This window comes from Ambystoma mexicanum, chromosome 13 (genome assembly GCF_040938575.1).
Source record: "Ambystoma mexicanum isolate Mex_15411 chromosome 13, UKY_AmexF1_1, whole genome shotgun sequence".
Classification (NCBI taxonomy): Eukaryota; Metazoa; Chordata; class Amphibia; order Caudata; family Ambystomatidae; genus Ambystoma; species Ambystoma mexicanum.
In genome coordinates this window covers 598,943,922-598,964,661 of record NC_090938.1, presented here as the reverse complement: position 1 = coordinate 598,964,661, position 20,740 = coordinate 598,943,922, and the positions used below count along the sequence as shown (strand labels likewise).

General features: G+C 44.2%; 1 protein-coding gene across 1 annotated transcript in view; it reads left to right on the top strand.

Annotated features, from left to right (window-relative positions):
* LOC138520635 (uncharacterized protein C2orf66-like) overlaps window positions 1-20,740 on the top strand; it is a 230,631-nt gene that overhangs the window by 141,489 nt on the left and 68,402 nt on the right. The gene's annotated exons all lie outside the window — the stretch shown is intronic.

Below are 20,740 nucleotides of genomic sequence, written 5' to 3'. Positions count from 1 at the left end.
GGCATGCTTTTACTGTGTTGCACCTTGATTTCCTTCCCCCTGTACACCTGCACGTTGAATGCACTCACAACCAAAGTAGGTTTGTCTCCCCTAGCAATGATTGATCCTTGCTCTTATTCATGATCTACCTTCCCCTTTGCCCACCCTGTCTGCCCTCTGTGCGCTTTCAGGGTGTTTTGCCAATTGTATGAGCGCATAATAGTTGAACAACAAATAAATCAATGCATACGCTGCGCACAGCCACTGCTGATCAGTGTTATACATGCCCATAATCCAACAGTGCACATGCCCCTGTTTGTTTGTTTGTTTGTTTATTTATTTTTATAGCACACCTTAACCCAGAGGTATCTGGGTGCATTAGACAGTTGCAAGAGTTACAGGTGTACAGAGGATATGAAATACAGAGTTGCAGAAGCATGGCAATCAAATTTGCATAATTACAGACAAGTGCATGACAATCAAATTTTCATAGTTACAGATATATGCAACACTGATAGACAGTGAGTTACGCAAACTGTGCTGTTGTGGGTTTGATGATAGGGTTCAGAAGTGGAGTGATATAACTAGTAATAATGAAGTTGATACTACTCAGTTAGCCATTTGATGGAATTACTTCTGAAGTTTGCAAAATACTTCATTGTTTTCAAGGAGAGAGGGAGCGAGTTCCACAGCTGAGCAGCCATGACTGTGAAACTCATTCCCCCAGATTTTTGCAATTTATATCTGGGGACTATCAGGCCGAGTGTGTTAGTTGATCTTGTGACTCGGTGGATGATTTTAACTTGAACTTTTCTGTTAAGTACAAGTGGGCTGCATTATTCAGTGCTTTATAGGTGAGGGACATAGTTTTGAGTTGGATCTTGTCCTTGATCGAGAGACATTTGTAATGTCTGCTTGTCTCTGATATGTGAGGTCTCCTTGGGATGTTCAGCTCGGATCTAAGAGCATTATTTTGCAGCATTTGTAGTTTATTGAGCACGCATTTGCTGGCTCCCAAATAAAGGCCATTGCAGTCATTCAACTTGGACAGTATTAATGCTCTGGGAAGTGTAATACACCTTTCCTTGGATATAAGAGGTTTGCAGGCCCTGATTAGTTTCCCTGTATATGCTGTGGCTGAGGCCGTAGTGTTCACTTGTTTATGTAGATTCAAAGAGGCATTGAGATAAAAACCTAGAGTTTTTACCTCTTTGGCCGCTGGGATTTTGTTTCCATCGATATTGAAGGAGGTGTAGTCAGAGTTCAATTTTTTTGGGTTTGTTGTGGATCCAACAATCAGTAGTTCAGTTTTGTCATCATTCAGGCAGAGGCCGTGTGTGGCCATCCATGCCTGAATGATGAGATACATTTTATTCACTCGTGCTACATCGTCCTCATAAGATCCTGAGAGAGGAAGGAGGATCTGGGTGTCATCTGCGTAGTTAGTGTAGGTGACACCCAGACGGTCCAGTTTATCAAACAGGGGCTTAGTGAACATATTGTACATAGTGCGTGATACACAAGAACCTTGGGGGACCCCACATGTAATAGGAATATGGTTGGCTGCTGCTGACGGGGAGAAGACTCTCATAGTCCTGTTATTTAAGGAACGATTGAATCCAGGTAATGGCGTGAGGGGAGAAGTGGGCAGCAGAAGTGAGATGGTTGCATAGTACTTTATGGTTAACCAGATGGAACGCCACTGATAAGTCCAATACAAGTAGTAGGGCCATTTTCCTATTGTCCTTCATTTCATCAATCTGGGCTTTTAAGTCGATCAATGCCATTTCGGTCCCATGTTGGGGTCTAAATCCCGATTGGCGAGTCCCTATGAGGTGGTTAATCTCTAGATATTCTTGGATATGTAAATATGATACTCTGTCCAGAATCTTCAATAAGAAAGGGACTGTCATGATTGGCCTATAGTTTGTGGGGGTAGTGGGGTCCAGAGATTGTTTTTTAAGTAATGGTAGAACCCATGATTCCTTTAGGATACTGGGTACCATACCCGTGGTGAATGAAGCGTCGATTAATTAATTATGAAGGGTGCTAGGTCTCTAGCAACATCTTTAATTATTTGCGCTGGGCAACTATATCCTTGGCAACGTGTCGGTTTGAGGGAGGCAATGATTTTTTGTACCTCCAAGGCAGAGATTTTAGAAAATGTAAAGTCGTGGGCTGGTTTGGTATTAGCTTTTATGTTATGGTGGGGGTTACTTAAATTTTGTATGTTTTTTCGTTTTTCCGCAATTTTTGTTTGCAGAGTGGCTATTTTGTTGGTGAGAGCATTCTGAATGTTCGTGCACCAGAGTTGGTCCTTTACGCATGGATCCTTAGATTTGTTTTGTTCTCGGAAGAAGGGATGAGCTTCCTTAAGGATTCCAGCTTTCTTGTTTCCGCACATAGATTTTTTAATTCAGGAGTGAACCAGGAGTTCAAGTGCGCTCTTGGTTTACCTTTGCGCAATTTAAGGGGGGTAATGCTGTCCAGAGCATTACTCATAGAGGAGTTGTATATCTCAACTAATTTGTTGGGGTCAGTGATATTCTCTGATGCATTTAGCGTAGGGATCACAAGTGGCAGGATAGCCTCCACCGTGATGTTACGTTTGTTCCTTGTCTGGCATGGGGGTGCTGTCAGGTTTGGTTTAATTTTTTGAAGGTTCACTGGGAGGGTAAATGACAGAAGGTAATTATCTGTCCAAGATTGGGGTGTGATGGCGATAATTAAGGTGTCACAATTAAGGTCGGCGACCCAATCAAGGGTCCTGCCTTTGTTATGGGTAGGTTGGGTGACTTTTAGGCTAAAGCCTTGTTCTGTCATTGTATTGGTAATTGTTAGGGCTTGGAGATCATTAGGGTCGTTGAGTCCCAGATTAAAATCACCCAGTACTATGATTTGGGAAGATATTTTGACCTTATCCGTCAGCACTAGCATTAGATCCTCCTCAATGGTGTCAATAGGCCCAGAAGGTCTGTATACTAGCTGGATTGTTATGGTATAGGAGTTGTCAGTAGGTATTTTGGTGGTTAGTAGTTCGCAAGATGAGAATTTATGCGAGGTGGATAATCTAATGTCTAGGTTTGATTTGGCTATAATGTGTATTCCGCCGCCTCTAGCATCTGCTCTGTCCTCTCTTAAAATTGTGTAATTGTCTGGTACAGCAAGTAGGATTGATGGTCCTGCTGTAGCATGCAGCCAGGATTCTGTAATGGGCAGGAAGTCTAGGTTATCATTAGTGATAAGATCAGCAATGTCTGTTGCATGCGCTACCAGCGATCTGGCATTGATTAACACACCCTTAATAGTCTGTGCGCTGATTTTAGTTAGGACAGAGCTTTGTTTATGCTGTTTAGGTAGCTTGTTTTTAGTTGAGACTTTCCTTGGTTTGTTGGTACCTTTTAAGGGGTTATCTAGTGTCAGATTAGCTTGGGGCATATTTGGCAAAGATAGGAGTCTGGTGCCGAGTCTACAGTTTCTGTCTTGAATTAGACAAGGATGGCTTAGGGCTTCATAATTGGTATAGGTTTCCTTATCTTGATGTGAGGACTGGAGTCTATCTCCAAGTCTGAAGTTCCTGACTGTCATCAGGCAAGGATGACTTGAAGGCAATGACTTGATGTGGGATCCATTTAGGTACCAGCTAGAGGCCTGTGAGGGTTGAATCTCACCACTCAAGGGTTCTAGGTTTTGGGAGTTGAGGTTTAAGTTTAGGTTTGGTAGGAAGTACGTGGGCCTGATGGTTGAGTCCAAGGCGTTGTATTTTAAGGCGGGTAGGAAGGGTGTAGCCTTGATTTTCTTGAGGTCATAATGCATGGTTGGACATAAGTGGTGCACAGCACTGTATGTGGGAATGATGAGCTGGTTAAATGTAGTGAGTATGCTTACCAATGAAAGAAACACAGCGTACATGATATTTAAGGTATCGTGGTCTTGAGGTAGGGCAACAGGGCCGAGCTAGTGCCGAGAAGAGTGCTTGGGAGAATATTTAGGTAGGTTGGATATCACAAAGTCATTTTTATGGTCCAGTATATAGCAGTTGTTCATAACAGCATATCTATTAATGTTTAGTATGAAGGCAGTACCTAGCGTAGGAGTGACTGGACTTTGGGTAAAGCACACATAAACATAAAGGCATAATCTGACTTGAACAGGTACCTTCGTGCCAATTCGTGCATACAGCTTGACATAAGAGGCTGTGTATGCCCTGGTATTTAGGTGCAAATACACTTAGTATTGTCATAGATGTGGTAGTACTTTTGGCAACAGATAATGACAGAGTGGTGGTACAATAGGACCATATACCGTTACACAGGTAGATTTACAGTTACACGGGTAGGTATATAGTTACACATGTAGATATACAGTTGCAAGGGTAGATGTACAGTTACACGGCAAGTGTTAGCAGTTTTTAACGGCTGCTGGGCCACCCGATACAATTTCTGTTGGCTCAGGCATTTATGTTATGTTATGTTACTTAACTTTACTAAAGGTTGAATACCTCTGTGAATATTCCCTCTCTCACACGGTCAGAGGTAGACCAAACATATTTATATACAAGGAGAAAAAGACAACATCTCCATTCAAAATAGACCAGGTTCATACAATTTACATACAGTACTCAAAATACTTTTTAATGAAATTAACAAAATGTAAAAACACTCATAACATTTTTTCTGAATGGACATGACCCCACACTGAACACACGGTGAATAAAAATTTGCATCAATCAACAAACTCACAAACAATGAAATCACATTAAACAATGATTATAAAAACACAAATGACTTCTACATCTCATACATTATTTGAATATTATGACTCAAATATACACAGATCCCGACATGTTTCAGTTCTTCATAGCTGTAACTGCATCAACTTTCTTCAGGGGAAAATAAACCACGGTTGTCTTGGTTAAACCCATGGAATCCAAGGCCACATATAAATTTCCCAATGCGGCGAGGCTTAATTAGGGAAGACCTCTGACACCGATTCAAAAGTGGGCGTAGGAAGCGATGCGGATATCAGGATGAACTTTGTAAACAGGCGATAGGGTAAAGAACGTTAATTGAAGAGCGCAGTGATGAGGATTGGGTGGATGGCAACAATAATGGTAGTGTGACGTGTGGCTGCAGCTGAAGGCTGTGGATGGATGCTTTCACGATCTGTAATTAAAAGGGGAACATTTCCGACTTTGACACAAAGGTTTTGGAATGTTGCAGACTCAATGTTAAGTTTAAGGTTACTCACAGTTCTATGTGAACAAGGTATTCAAAGGTCTTGTAGTTAGACTCACCCAGCAGCCATGTAGGCTATGGTGTTTTCTGCCCCACCCCCTAATTCAACAGTGCACATTCCCTGGTAATTAGACTCACCCAGCAGCCAGGTAGGCTATGGAGTTTTCCGCCCCGCCCCAATTCAACAGTGCACATGCCCTTGTAGTTAGACTCGCCCAACAGCCAGGTACGCTGTCTACTGTGATGTGCCATGTACCCAGGCGGCGTGGAGGCGTTCAGCACCAGTGGGCACAGCAGTGGGTGATAAGGTGGTGGGCATCATACACCATCTGCATGTTCAGTGAGTGATACAGTCTTCTGTTCCAGTAGACTGCCTCCACAGCATGCTTGGCCGCACAGTATGCTTGGCCAGCTGCATATGTGTGCAGTCCAAAGCACTCATCATGTTTGGCATGCCTGCAAGGGCATGGAAGGCAATTTTTGGGCCATTGACCTGGTCAGCAGTCCTGGGTAGGCTGATGTGGTCTCCAACGTGAAGCAGAAGTGCATCAATGACCTGGAACAGCAAGGGGGGATGGCTATGCAGATATTTATCAGGCTGACCTGGTCGTCATGGATCAGGTCCACTATTGAAGTGATGGTGTCCATGTCTAGCCAGTACAGGGTGTGGATCTGGCTTTGGCTCAGGTTGAAAGGTGTGGCCCTTATGCATGGAATTGGTGGCTGCCTGCGGGATGCAGCCTGCTGGACATTGCGGTTTTGCTGGGCCATGATGGCCCTCCTTCTCTTAAGCTCCTCTGCTGCATCCTCTGCCTCCCTGCCTCTTCAGGTAGTAGGCCTGCAGGCAGGGCCTCCAGCTCCAGGAACTGGCTGTAGGGGCCTTGCAGGGCTCTGCGGCCTTATCCCCTCTGATCAATAGAGATCGCGTTTCAGAAGTCCTGGCACTCAGTACTCGTAGGAGACTGAGATTACGCAAAAAACCTCCTGCTACAACAATGCCTCTATGCAAAATAAGACCAAGACAGGAATCATATAGCCCTCTTTTGAAGACTGGTACCCCAGAACCCATACTTCCAGACAGTATCCCAAAATCTGACACTGTTGAGATCATGGCGCCTGTACCAATCCCAGTCAAATCCCCATGTCCGGAAAAAAGTCCAGAAGAATTCTTTAACCACACAGAGAGTAATATAACCCACTCTACCTTAATATTCCAGGTTCCCCAAGGTGTGGCTAGGCCTAATCTATCTCAATTTGAGCACATTGATTCTTCGCAATGGTTTGCTCTTATGGCCAGCATAGCCAAAGAGTTACCTCTATGTAAAGTTCCTTTTGACCTTGGTCTTCTGGCTGATGCTCTTAATGATTGGGTGGCGGACTTGCGACCACCTAAAGTAAATAATACTTCACAGACAGATGGGCTGTCCAGTCCTATCGCCCTACCACAGATATTGAAGGTTAACAACGCCTGTCAAGTTCTAATACCTAAGGAGACAAAAGATCAAGCTACACAAACTAACTCCTGGAGCGAGGCGCCGCCTAATTCCACCTTGTCACGAGTGGACAGTAGGGAGAATATAACAAACTCCATCGTGGCTTCTAATAGCCTAATTTATGAAACATCACTCCCCCTTTTGATCCCCGACCAGAAATTTGACCATAAGGGGGTCAGACCTCCCACAATGATGAAGGTTAAAAGTGAGTCTCTACCCGCATGGAATGCTTGTCTAAAAAAGGCACGAATGCCAATAATAAAGGATACGAACATGTACGATTTCATCATGGACCAAAGAAACTTTGTTACAAATAACATTCGGAAAATAGATGGAAAAGAGACCAGAGAAGGTCTGCACAATAAGGTCCTGGCTTGGTTGCGGAAAAGAACTGGACCTGATGTGGTTAGACGCACTGACTTAAAAATTCTTCGTAGAATGGAATTACTTACATTGTATTATCCCTTGTTTAGGCTCTTGAATGTATTGATGTTTTGTTTTGTCTTGTAAGCGCCCTTATGCCTTTGGGTCCCATGGCGCACTATATAAATTAAATAAAGTAAAGTAAAATACTGCTGCTGCTACTATTAGCATGGTAGTGTTCAAAGGGTGTTGGGGTTTGGGAGTGGTCCTTTTGTGCTGTAGAGGTGCTCATTGGGACCACCTGTGCTAATTTTGGACACCTGTGGCATGTTTCTACATACCTGAGTCTACTTAAGGCCTGGTCCACTATGCCGGTGTTTCTGGCACAGTTTTCACGGTGCTACCGGCATATCCATGCCGCTGTTTGAACTTACTAACACAATGCCGTTAACTCAGGCATGGCTGGTGCGTCTCTGCACAGATTCCGACCACGGTGTTGCCGGATACGGTGGGTCATTTGCGGTGCTGGTGATACTGGCATCGCAACTCAGACTATGCCGGTCCGTATAAAGGTGCCGCTACGGAGCGACCGGCAATGCTACATCTGGACCAACATACTTGTGATGATGCTCCAGAGTGAGGAAAGAGGAAGCATACCCCAGAAAAGGAGAGTGAGAAGGGGAAAAGCCCTGGAGCACATAGAGACTGAGGACACCCCAGAGTGGGTGTAAGAAGGAGAAGAGTCCCAGAGTGGGGAGAGACTGAGAACACCTCAGAGTGGGGAGAGAGTAGGAGATGCCCCAGAGTGGGGAGAGAAACTGATAGAAGTCCCGGTGTGGGGAAAACCCCAGAAAGCCCCAGAGTGGGAAGAAAAACAGCAAGAATCCCCAGAGTGGGAAATAAGACAGAAAAAGCCATGTGTCTGTGAAAGGACCGAGGAACCCAGAGTGGGAGATGAGCAAGAGCGAGCCCCAGAGTGACAGAGGAAGAGGCTAAAAGAACCCCAGACTGCTGAAAGGGGAAAAAACGAAAGTCACCCCAAAGAGAGAAGGACTGTGAGACACACATGTTTGAAGGAGTACTAGAGACACCTGGCTGGAACCCCAGCCACAAACTATATGTTTTGGACTGTGAACATAGGCAAGGGCCTGTGGTCAAGAGACGTAAGGGTGGGGGTCAGAAGCCACCAGCCATCCCTTTCCCTTGGGCAGGGCTCAAAAGTATGTCTTGGTTATTTTAAATTTTCTTTTGAGCAGTAGGAAGAGAAAGTAATTTAGAACAGGATTTCTGGACAGAGGACTTCATTTATGTTTATCATCTTGACACTGACAATAGAGTAGAGGTTAGTATCACAGAGTTAGAAAAAGATTAGGGCCATCCTTGCGAGTTTGGCAGCAGTTTGGTGGTAATTCCACAGAACTACCGCCCAACGGATTGACTGTTACTGCCACTTGGACCCACAGATTTACTGCTGGATTACAAGTGGTGGTAGGTGGTGTAAGTCCCCATTTTCTGAAGTCCATAGGATTCCATGGGGCTTTCAGCAGAATTACTGCCAGCTGTAATTCCATCTACGGTAAGTTTGCAGATTTTTCGGCAGTAAGGTGGAAGATTTACCTCCAGCATGATCCTGGTGGTAAATCCTCCACTTCAAGTCCAAACTCAAGATTTGGCAAAGTGGTAAAAGCAGTGGTAATTCCGTTACCACCTCTTTTTTGCCACTTTGCCAAACTAGGAATGAGGTTCTAGGTCTGAATTAGAAGACAAAATAAACCTTTTGAAAATCATGTCTGCTTGTCCGTCTCGCGATTCTGACTTACCACACTACCAATCTTCTTTGTTTACCTAGTACTAAGGATATGCCCAGCAATCTGAGTGAATGTGTCCTTTGCTACCAGCATCGCATGGGGACTAAGTCTTTTTGGAGCTTAACGAACAATGGTTCCATGTAAAAAAAAATGCCGGCCCTAGAGCAGTGGTCTTCAAACATTTTAGTCCTGGCCCCCCCCCAGAGCAAAATGTGGACAGACCGGGCCCCCCCAAAAATGCCAAATGGACAGTAAGTCCAAATGGCTTTGAAATATCGCGCTGCCACTGTACCCTACTCCCAGTATATTCCCTGGGCTCCCAAACCTGCTCTCATCACAGTCTCTGGGATCCTTCATCCCACTCCTACCCAGTCCCTGGGCTCTCCCCACCCAACCACAGACCCTGGGCTCTCCCCACCCTGCTCCCACCGCTTTCCCATTGCTCCTGCCCATCCTGTTCCCAGCACAGTCCCTGGGTTCCCCCACCCTGTTCCCAGCACAGTCACAGGCCCAGTGGCAGATGGTGATTTTTTTAAGCAGAGGGGCATACATATTTCCCCCAGATATGCCATAGCGACCGAGCGTTGCGAGGCAGCCCGAACCAATGAATGGGGATTCGGGGGGTTTAATGGGTTAAAAGGTTGCATTTTAGAGCATACTTTTAAAAATAAATGGGTAAAAAAAACAGTTTGCAATTGGCGCTGAGGGGCCCAGGGGGAAAGCATGGTATTTTTGACTGAACATCTATGATAGATGTCCAGTAAAAATATACCATCCCTGTCCCCTGGGCTCCACAGTGCCTCAGAAGGAGAGCTGATTTTGGCAGCTTCTTAGGGGGATTGTGCAACAAAAACATTTTGAAAATGCCTTTGTTGTACAACCCTCCTTCCCCCCACCACCACTTGCCAAAATCAGCTCAACTGACCAAAATAAAAACACACACAGACACATTCACACAGCAATCCCTCTATCATTCACACAAGCACCCATCACCATGCACTCACTCATAACACAAGCATACATGCATGCATCCATACACATATGTACATTTGTTTAAAAGAACATAAACTTACCTGCTGCCGCAGTCCTGAAGTTTCCTCCCCAGTGCTCCAGCTCCTGCATCATGAACAGGAATCAGGAAGCAAAAGCTTCCTGGTTACTCCGCATGCAGGCAAGGTCCTGCGCGTGGGTGCTGAAACACCCAGCTCAAAGCTGCTCTGTCTGTAGGTGTGAGGAGGCGCAGGCGCTCCCCCTTGCACATACAGGCACGCAGTTCCCCAGCCAGCATTTCCAATGACCTATACAAGGCTTGCGAAGCAAAACGCCCCCAGCCTTGCATGGCTCAGTGAGCATGTGTGGCTAGGGAACTGAACTGTCAAAGGGAAACAATGTTTTCCTTTGACAGTTCAGCCAGCCCAGAAGCACTCCCTCAGCTGGAAAAAGCAGCTGAGGGAGTGCTCAGTGTTTCACTGGGTTGGCTCCTCGGCTCCTCCATAAAGGGGCAGGGGGCCACTGGGTTGCCGCCCCCTCACCCATTATGGATGAGCCACCAGGCCCGGACTGGCCTATAGGGCAAAGCCCGAACAAAGAATGCAAAATGCTAGTGGGGGGTGGTTTTTTGGGTCAAAATGGGCCACTTTCTTGGCCAATGTGGGTCAGTTTGATGAGTTACTTCACTATACAGCTAGTAGTTTTAACCATTGTTGCTGAATAAATGTTCTTTAAATATAACACTTGCTTATATTTTAACAAAAATCACCCCCTTGGGTACTATTCAAGCAGTCTGTCACTAAAGGAATGAATTGCCATTTGCAACTGTGGGACACTTTTTCATTGCTGCCAAGACAGTTTTATGCTTTATTCTGACCCTGTCAGCCGTCGCTGACAATTTTTTATTTACTTTATTTTTAAAAATGTTAGGCCGGCATCTCATGCCCCCTGGGAATGTGGTTGCGCCCCCATAGGAGGGCGTGCCCCACAGTTTGAGGACCTCTCCTAGAGTGCAGTGGTTAAAACAATAGTAACGGAATTCCCTTCTTTTGACAGGAATGTGCCCCAGCCCCCTTATTCCTCCCTCTTACTTAATTTACAATCTTACCACTCACCCCCCTTTTGTGGTGGTGGGGTGTAGCTGGTGTTTCTGCATTCACATTATGATGCCAGCATTATGACTCAGGACAAGAACAGCTTGTGGAGTTGGTTCCGGCTGCAGTGGTGACCCCTCATAGCCAGGGCCCTGCATTGATGGAGAAGCTGGGAGAATGGTCTTCACCCTCCAGTACAGTGCTGATTTCATGTACTTGTTACATTTATATATGGGTTCCATTCAAAGCAGTTCAAGTTACAAAAGTATATGTCAATGAAAAGAAATACAACATTTAAACACAATTAAAATATCATCCCTTGGGGTGAAATTTCAAGTTGTGAAGTTACAGGTAAGCGTGAGAAAAAAATGATCATAGGTCGGAAGCCAATAAAGCAAATTGTTAGACCAGAAAAGTAATCCCATAGTCGAATGATACATATAGTATGTTGGCCAGAAGCAAATCGCATCATGTGACAAACATCGCAATCCAAGAATCGTCAATGTAACCAAAGGGTGTCCATTTTGTGAAATGTCGGCCATTTACTTTTTCTTTTCTGTTAAACGCTTTGCAAATATATTCTATGCTTTAGATTCGCACACAGTGCGAGGCCACGGCTTGAACGCTGAAATGCTAACGGAGACAGGAATGTCAAATTGTGCAGAAATACATTGCTTTTCTCTCTCACTAAACCCTTGAAGTTGAGCAGAAGCCGCATCTGATCAGTAGTTCAGGTGCCGGTTTGTCTTGCAAGCACTGTTGTAAAAGGCAGTTAACATGAATTATATTCTCCTAGCGGTGCTCCTTCAGGGAGAATGGTATTCCCTGCTTCAGAACTACCTGACCCTTAGGTCATGAGCCGTAACACACAGATAACGTAGTATGGAATGTTTCTCTGCTAAGAACAAGATATCCTTACTGAGCCAGAGCGCCATGTTCTCCATAACAGAAAGCTGTCTCTGCTGCTTTTGCTAGAATAACTATGTTTAGACTGAATGAAGACTTGTCATAACGTGTCATAATTGTCAATCACTGAACCCTAGCCTGTATGACATTTATGAGGGCGGGTCGAATTGCCTTAACAAAAGATAATGAATGATGTATATATATTGCTGCTTGTGCGCTGTTCGCTCTCTCGCATCTCACAGTGTCTGGGAACACACGTAGTGAGGCGTTGAGATCCAGTTTTGGCTGACTGAGAAACTTTGAATAAAAACAGACTTGTTTGGAAAACGAACCTCGCGCCTGACGTGTCATTATAGTATATGGTTATTGTGCCAGAGTTTCCATATGCGGTCTTTATGGCCTAACAAAATGAGTAGTAGTATATTTATGATGTGAAGCAGCCAGGAACATAATTTCACCAAAATGCCACTGGTAGTGGAAATGCCATCATACGACCCTAGACCTCTGATGACATCATAGGAAGTGATGTCATTTGACCCGACCCTGAAGTGACATCACGGGATGTGATGGAATACAACCTTTCACCGATTGACAAAATGGGAAGTGACATCACATATCATTGTTACTAAGTACACAATGAAAAATATGGTTGCGCTATTGGTATAACGTGATACACGTTTCATACAAGAATGGATCACCATATGTATCGTTAATATCAGTGTTTTATAGGCCCATATTACCAAATTACTGTGAATGCAAGAAGATGTCCAAGGCCAAATGATAATGATGTGTTATTATATAGCATTTACGCTTAAGCACTTTATATAGAACAAATATACACCCAGCCTGTGTTGGGACTCATTTAGCGACCTCAGAAGGATGAAAGGCTGAGTTGAGGTGTTTAAGAACAGACTAAATCAGTGACTCGCCCCCCGAAGTGTGCCTGAAATAAACCTTTAATGAGTCTAGCAATTATTGTATAGAATTCCAGAAAGACAAATTATTTGTTATTCCTAATCTTTCTTATTTAGGTCCCCTGCTCAAAGTGTTACACTAGTGGAGCCCCCTGGTTTTTTAAGAGGCCTGAACAAAAAAGCCAGCCACTCCAGAAACAAAGAGCCACATGGCGCTGGCCACAGCCAAGGAGCTTACATTTAAAAAAAAACGTTTTTATTTTTTATTTTGTAGGGGTAGCGGGGAGACATCAGGGGTCACAGCTGTTACCCCTGGCTACCCCCAAATGATGTCCCTGGAATCTGCATTAAATATTTTGAAGTAAACTACCAAGTATGTAAATGTTGATTCAGATGAAAAGGTGATGGGCACTATGGGAGCGTAAAGAACATCATCTGCACTTTTTTTATGGTATTTATTTTGGAGTGAGGTCATTTGTTTTAAAAATACATTTTCACGCTAACCCATATGGGACTGAATTCTCTAAATACGTCTGTGACGCCCTCTCTATAACCTTACCACGCTTTACTCTCTCTCACCACACTTATCATGCCTATATCCCAACATTAGACCAATGTTCACATGTGGTCACCAGATGACCGGGCACGGGCTAGGTGCTTCTAAACATAGCCTACCTTTACCACCATACATTCCTTTATCATCATAACGTCCCACTCCCTCGCTTCCACCTTACACTCCAAAAATCAACCAACGACGATGCACCCTGAAGGGGCTCAGCAACCAACAGAACATCAAACAACAGACTCCCCACTCTTAGTTCTTCTATTCTCTCTCTCTGTGCAACATCCCCACACCTATCTGTGCTTGCGCAGTGAATCTTCCGAAGAGAGCAGAACGCCTGGGGTCCATATGCAACATAAACCCCTCCTGTCCAACTCACATAGAATCTGCTTGAATCTCCCTATGCTACCAGTAACCCCCTTCACCACCATACCCTGCAGAGAACCAAGTGCCAAGAGGCCTCCAAATTAGTAGATGTTCATCTATATAAAAATCAGTTCCTGATCTTTTCCACTTAGATTCATATTTGCTTGTGATTTTCTGTGTTATGCTTTGCTTTTGTCTGTACAGAGCTCTGGCAGACCACGCTAACTAGAAATGTAAACAAGAGAAATTAAAGTAGTCACCCTATTCCATCCCTCACTAGCATCACATCAAACAATAGCTACATGTTTCGTAATCCAGTCAAAAATGTTGACTAATGCCATAATGGAGAAAAAAAATAAAGAAGTATGGTCCACCTCACACAGGAATCAGCAGGAGCAGAGGTGCAGAAAATAACATTGCTTTATTCGCAGGTCAGGTGCACAAATCCTGCTACTCTTCATATATAAGACACCCACTGGTCTGTCCTCAGGCATAGCTCCAACGGACTCTCTCAGAATCATACATGCATCACATTCACCCAATAGTCTCTGAGCGGTCATTCATTCTCATTCATCCACTTTCTACTGTCACTAGCAGAATCTCCATGGATACCAAGCTTCAGGTTCTTGGAGAAAGCCTCATAAAACCTCTTGTAGTTCTCCTTGTCCTCCGCAACCTCACAGAAGAGCTCCAGACATTTCTTTACAATGTTCTTGCAGATGACCTTCAGCATTTTGCTCTGCTGCAACATTTTTTGGGAGATATTCAGAGAAAGGTCCTCGGATTCAACAACACCAGGCACAAAGTTCTGGTACTCTGGAATGAGCTCATCACAGCTGTCCATGATGAATGCCCAGCGCACGTATAACGTAATGTTCTTTTTCTTCTTGTTTTCTAAGAGATCAAATGGTGCTTGAGAGGGATGAAGAGCAGAGCACGAAACTCAAGCTGGCAGTCCACTGAGAACTGCTTGATGGCCAGATGGTCCACCCAGTGGTTGGTCAGAGTCTTACAGGACTCCACATACTCCTCCTGGCTGATATCATCAGGGTTGCGGGTCCAGATGGGCTTGGTCTTGTTCAGCTCCTCTTGGTCGATGTACTTCTCCATCATCTTCTTGGTCTTTTTCTTTTTAACTTTGCCATCTTCCTCATCATCTGACCCCGCATCCTCTATCTTCGGTTTGTCCTTGTCATCTTTATTTGCCTCCTCTTCCTTCTCCTCTGCCTCCTCCTCTGCCTCATCATCACTGATTTCCATCTTGCATTCCTTTTACAAATAGAGTGTCATGGGGTAACTGATGAACTCAGAGTGTTTTTTCACCACCTCCTTGACACGTTTTCCTCCACGTATTCGTACTAGTCCTCCTTGAGGTAGAGTATCACAAGGGTGCCTCTGCCGATTGGTTCACCCGGACCTACTTTGGCAGTGAATGAGAGGCCAGCAGAAGATGACCAGGCTGATAGGAAGAAGCTGTCCGAGTTGCTGCATTACCACAAGTCACAAACTGGTGATGAGATGGGATGGCATCTCTTACAGAATATGACTCTCGCATGAAGAAGACTCAGACGTCCACCTATTATATTACTGGTGAGAGCAAGGATCAGGTGGCAAACTCTGCCTTTGTGGAGCATGTGAGGAAGAGTGGATTTGTAGTGGTGTACATAACAGAGCCCATCGATGAGTACTGTGTCCAGCAGTTGAAGGAATTTGATGGCAAGACCCTCGTCTCTGTCACCAAAGAGGGTGTAGAGCAGCCAGAAGATGAGGAGGAGAAGATAAAGATGGAGGAGAGCAAGTAAGTTCGAGAACCTCTGCAAGTTCATGAAGGAGATCCTGGACAAGAAACTGGAAATGGTGACTTTCTCCAACCGCCTGGTTTCTTCACCCTGCTGCATTGTGACAAGTACTTTTGGGTGGACTGCCAACATGGAAAGGATCATGAAGGCACAGGCCCTTTGTGGCTACTCCACCATGGGCAACATGATGGCCAAAAAGCACTTAGGAATCAACCCTGGCCACCCTATTGGGGAAACCCTCCAAAAGAAGGCAGAGACAGATAAAACGACAAGGCGGTATAGGACCTGTTGCTTCTACTCTTTGAAACTGCCCTGCTATCATCTGGCTTCTCCCTGGATGACCCCCAAACGCTTTCAAACCCATCTGCAGGATGACCAAGTTGGGCTTAGGAATTGACCCGAAGGACGTTGCTTTTGATGAAACTGTGGCTGCCACAACAGTTGAGATCCCGCCCCTTGAAGAGGATGAAGATGCTTCCTAAATGGAGGAAGTTGATTAAATCCTGCAGGCTGTTTAACACAGGAGTCTGCTGCAGTTTCTCAAAGACTGACTACTGTTATAGTGTTGGTGCCGTTTGTTTTTTGGAGGATGACTTGGAGATATTATTGGGTGGGTGGACCTGTAGTGAAGGCTTCTGTGTGCATCAAGACGTGTGGCTTCCAGTCAGCTGCTGTATTGTTATAAATTGTCTTGAGGTAATGTGGTGTGTGGGCTGTAAAACCCCATGACTGCCACTCCATTCAAGTAGTGTACACTGCAGGGTAACTCGGTTCTATGTTGGCCTTGACTAGTGGATTCAAAGTCTTAAATTCTCCCTGTGTCTCAGACACACTCAGCCCACATTCAATGGACTTGAGTCCGCTGTTCCCAGAAGTTATATTTGTTGTAATTTGTGTTCATTGAGATAAAAGAATGCAGATAAAAAAAATACGTTTTTACACTGAAAAAATAAAAAACATTCTACTGTCATGCAGGAAGGACCAATGAGACAAACAACCACATGCATTGAAACCACTCTAAACCAGATGCAACAGAGTAAAACATAGCAAACTTTAAAAATGTACACTGAAGAAAATCAAGGGTGCAATTTGGGATGGGGCTTGATGGTTGGTCGAGGGATATGGGAGTGCAGTATGCCCGCTCATTAAGCTGGAGTGAAGTGTGGAGGGGCAGAGTACAAGCTAAGTGCTTGTAAAGGGCTAATGTAAGTGGGGCATGATAGTTTAACCCTTGCCTACCTTTAGGATATATATATATATATATATATATATATATATATATATATATATATATATATATATATATATATATATATATATTATATATATATATATATATATTGTGACATGACAGACAACTGGGATCAAGAAGAGCTCAGGACCAAGCTTCTAAGTATCAACACCTTTATTTGGGTCTGTGTAGAGGGCTCTTCCCAAAAGAAAATAGGATAACCAAGATGACCTTCTCCAAATGTTTCTCAGTCTCTATCACACTCCCTCTCAATGTGAGTAGTTATGTATTTGAACTGGATAGTCCCTCCAGCCCATTAAGACAAGTAGCAATACCCTGGAAATGGATGGGGATGCAGATTGTATTCATACATCAATAATCAAAACAACAAGGTAATTTGGCAAAAGGAAGCTGTTTTATTTTCAATGTTCTAAAACAGGGAGTACAATGAAGATCAGCGCACTCGCTCGATCCTCAAAGTCTTGTACCCAAAATTAGTCATCAATGATGTTTTAACCCGCGTCACTAACAACATCATCCCACGTGTTAAACTACAAAAACCTATGCACAATGATGATAGGCTCTCATTAAGTATCTAAGTATACCTTCTATAATAGCATGGGTCAGTGAATGAAATTGATTGGTTTCTTAACATCAAGTGGGGCAAGTGAGCCCTTCCCTAACAATGGCCACTATGAACGTCAATAAATGTATGACGTCCCATTGGCTACAAAACTATAGGACCCTTAAATACGTGGTCCTCTATAATTGGTTGGCTTCTAACCTCTGTGAGTACTTTCCACCTACGTCTAGCAGCAGGCAGGCTGAACATCCAGGTGCTGGTGAGCTTGCCTTAACACCAGCTTCCCACCAATTAGCATAATAATCCATCATCACCACAATGGTCAAGTGTCAATTAGGGCTTTGAAATTTGTTTCTTGAGCATGTTCTTAGCTCTGGGAGTGAAAGCACAGTCTGCTCCTGTGCGTAGGTGTGACCACCTCGTCCGTCCAGCTTCACCCTTCCACGTGACTAGAGACCATGGAATTGAGCTTCTGGTGCATTTAAAATATTAATTCTTAATAGACCTCTGACGTCTTTCATTTTTTGGCCATGTCTTAAGAGCAGGAGTTCTGTTCTTTCACATGATTTGTATCCAATGTCAGTCTGCTCCAGTTCGATAAGACCTTGGCTTCTTGGCTCACCCAGCTCTGCCTTCTGAGATTCATTTCGTTAATTCAACTGCTTTTTAACTGCAACACACTTGATGAAATGAGGCCTTCCTGTTTCTGTTCAACACTGCTATAATGCCTAGTGGAACCATCCATCCTTACTTGAATTATATATATAATATATATATATATTTATATATATATATTAATTTACTTTAAAGCATAAGGCTAGCCTCACAATTACTTTGCTGCTTGCGCTTCTTGCATCTGTACACGTGTAAACTGATTTGATATCTTCATTGTTTCTGTGGCATAAGCCTTTTCACCGTGATCCCAAGATGTCACTTATCCTCTGTACTTTCTTGATGCCTTATAGAATATCTGCATTCTCTGGTCTCTGCATCTCTTCTATATACGTCAGCTCGATTCTGTGACGTCACCATTGATCTTTACCATTTATCTGTTCGGTTTCTTCAGAAGTCTTATTTAATTGACTGTCATACTTCTTCGTGGGCAGGTATGGCTTTCTCAACTGGAACCTTGTCTCCCAAATTCTCCTAGGTATTGGTAATCTCACTGGTACTGCACAGATTCCATACTCTGCTCTCTGTCGATTCAACTGCTTCGTGTATGTCTCATATTTCGGTACATATTCTATAGGCAACATCGGCGATATAGGTGAAGTGGTTGAGGTGGGGGTACTTGGCTCCTCCTCTACATCATCAGGCCACTATGTCAACTTTTCCAGCATTTAAGGTTTCCCAGGAGTTTATTCCATAGGTCCCTGAGGGGTTATCTCACCCCCTCCATAGCATTGTCGACTTAATGGTAACCTGACCACTTTCCTTCTGTGCAAGAGAAATTAGATGTGAGCTTTCTGGAGATCTGTGCCCTACAGCTAACCAAGCTTCCAGTGTGCTGTAAGGTCCTCCACGTCTCCTGCCAGATGGTGTAGGAGTCAGCCAGGAGAGAGGCAGAAAAACCCCTCCCATTTACTCTCAGAGAGAATAGAATGTTGTTCCTTCCCCATCCCAATTCACCTCTGAGCTGCAACCAAGCTCCTTAATCCCAACTGGACCCTTCTCCCAAACCATGGGCCTGCCCATGGACTGACCTGGAACCTTCCTGCTCTATCTGACAAGCTTCAACCCAGGTCTTCTCCTCACTGAGAAACTCATCAATCAAGGCCGCTATCTCAACTCTAAGGCCATGTCATTCCGCTTCCAACTCAACAATATAAGACAGATCTTCCTCAATGTGATATTCATCAATCCAGAACTCTGCATCTGTGAGGCCCTCCTCCTCATTGTCCTTCACAAACTCTTCACTAACCCTATAGCCTGTTCTTCTCGCTACCACCTCCTATCTAATGCCTCGGGCAGCTCTAATTGTTGACACCTCCTCTCTATCATCCGTCTCTCCTCTTCTTGCCACCACCTCTTGTCTACCAAGTTGTGCTGCTCTTCTCGGGAACTCATCTTTTCCACCTCAAGGCATAAATTTGTTTTCAAAAATCGATTAGCAGAGTTTGCTAATTAACATTTTCTTTATTAGCAAGCAAGCTTATTTTATCAGCAATTTTGTGCTCATATTTTTAATGCCATCAGTTGGTTTTGTACCCAAGACATAAATTGAGCAACAGTACAACGTTTTGCTGCACATCTGAAGTAACAAGTTAGTGAGATGAGTGTCTGTAAAATGTAAAGGTTAGCTGCATGAAAGGACACCCATCATTAAACAGATAAGATAAATAGGCTCTGAAAAAAGTTCTCAGTGCAAGGCTCTGTGCAGCTGTCTACAGGCGGTGTTGCACAGGGCAGTGTCTTGTATACTTTCCCCACCATGTTCTGCATAAGGAGAAGTTAAGAAGTTTCATTAATCAAAAAGGTCACAACATTAAAGGAAAGTCATAACTGGACACTAACAGCCTCATTACGTGTTTGGTGGTATCTCAGCAGTAATACCACTGAGATACCACCAAACGGTATTACCATTACAACCACTTGGTCCAGCAGTATAACCACCAGCGGTATTACCACTGGATTACAAGTGATAGGTGGTCTTAGTCCCCATTAATTGGAATCCATAGGACTCTGTGGGGATCTAAGCAGTATTACCACTGGCGGTATTATCACTGGTGGTAATACTGCAGATTTGGCGATATTTGGCCAGTCAGCCGAGGAATTACCTACAGCACTCTGCTGGAGGTGTTTCCTCTGCCTTACCTCCAAACCTGTAGTTCAGTGGTGCAGTAATGCAGCGGTAATGCAGTGGTAACACCGTTTTTACAACACTGCCAAACTCATAATGAGGCCCTAAGTATTCATGGTGTTGCAGCAGGTAGGGTAATTGTCAACTTCAGGTAAACAAGATGGCCCTTGTCTATCATCGATATGAACTGTTTTCAATATAGCATTAAATAACACTTTTGGGAGAGGATAGGGTTGGTATTGTGAGGGGTCAGAAATGAAAGCAAGACACACAGTTGTCATGTTTTTAGTTAAAGACTTTTGACCACCTCCATTCAGAAAGGCCCTCAAAACTTGGCTTTTTCCTTCCTCTTCTTGAATCCCTCTTCCACACTATCCTGGATTGCCCCTTGCATACAAGGACTGGCCTAGACCCACCAGAACCCCAGAAATCCCACACTACAGCGGATGCTGGCAGCGTTCGCAGCAGCACACCATGATAAACTCACTCCTTTCCACTCCCACAGACAATCATACACCCCCCTACTCAACTCCTCCCCCACTCTCTCCCCAGACCTCCAACTCTCTAACTGGTGCACTCTGGTTACCGAAACAACACATGGAAATCTGAATGTAT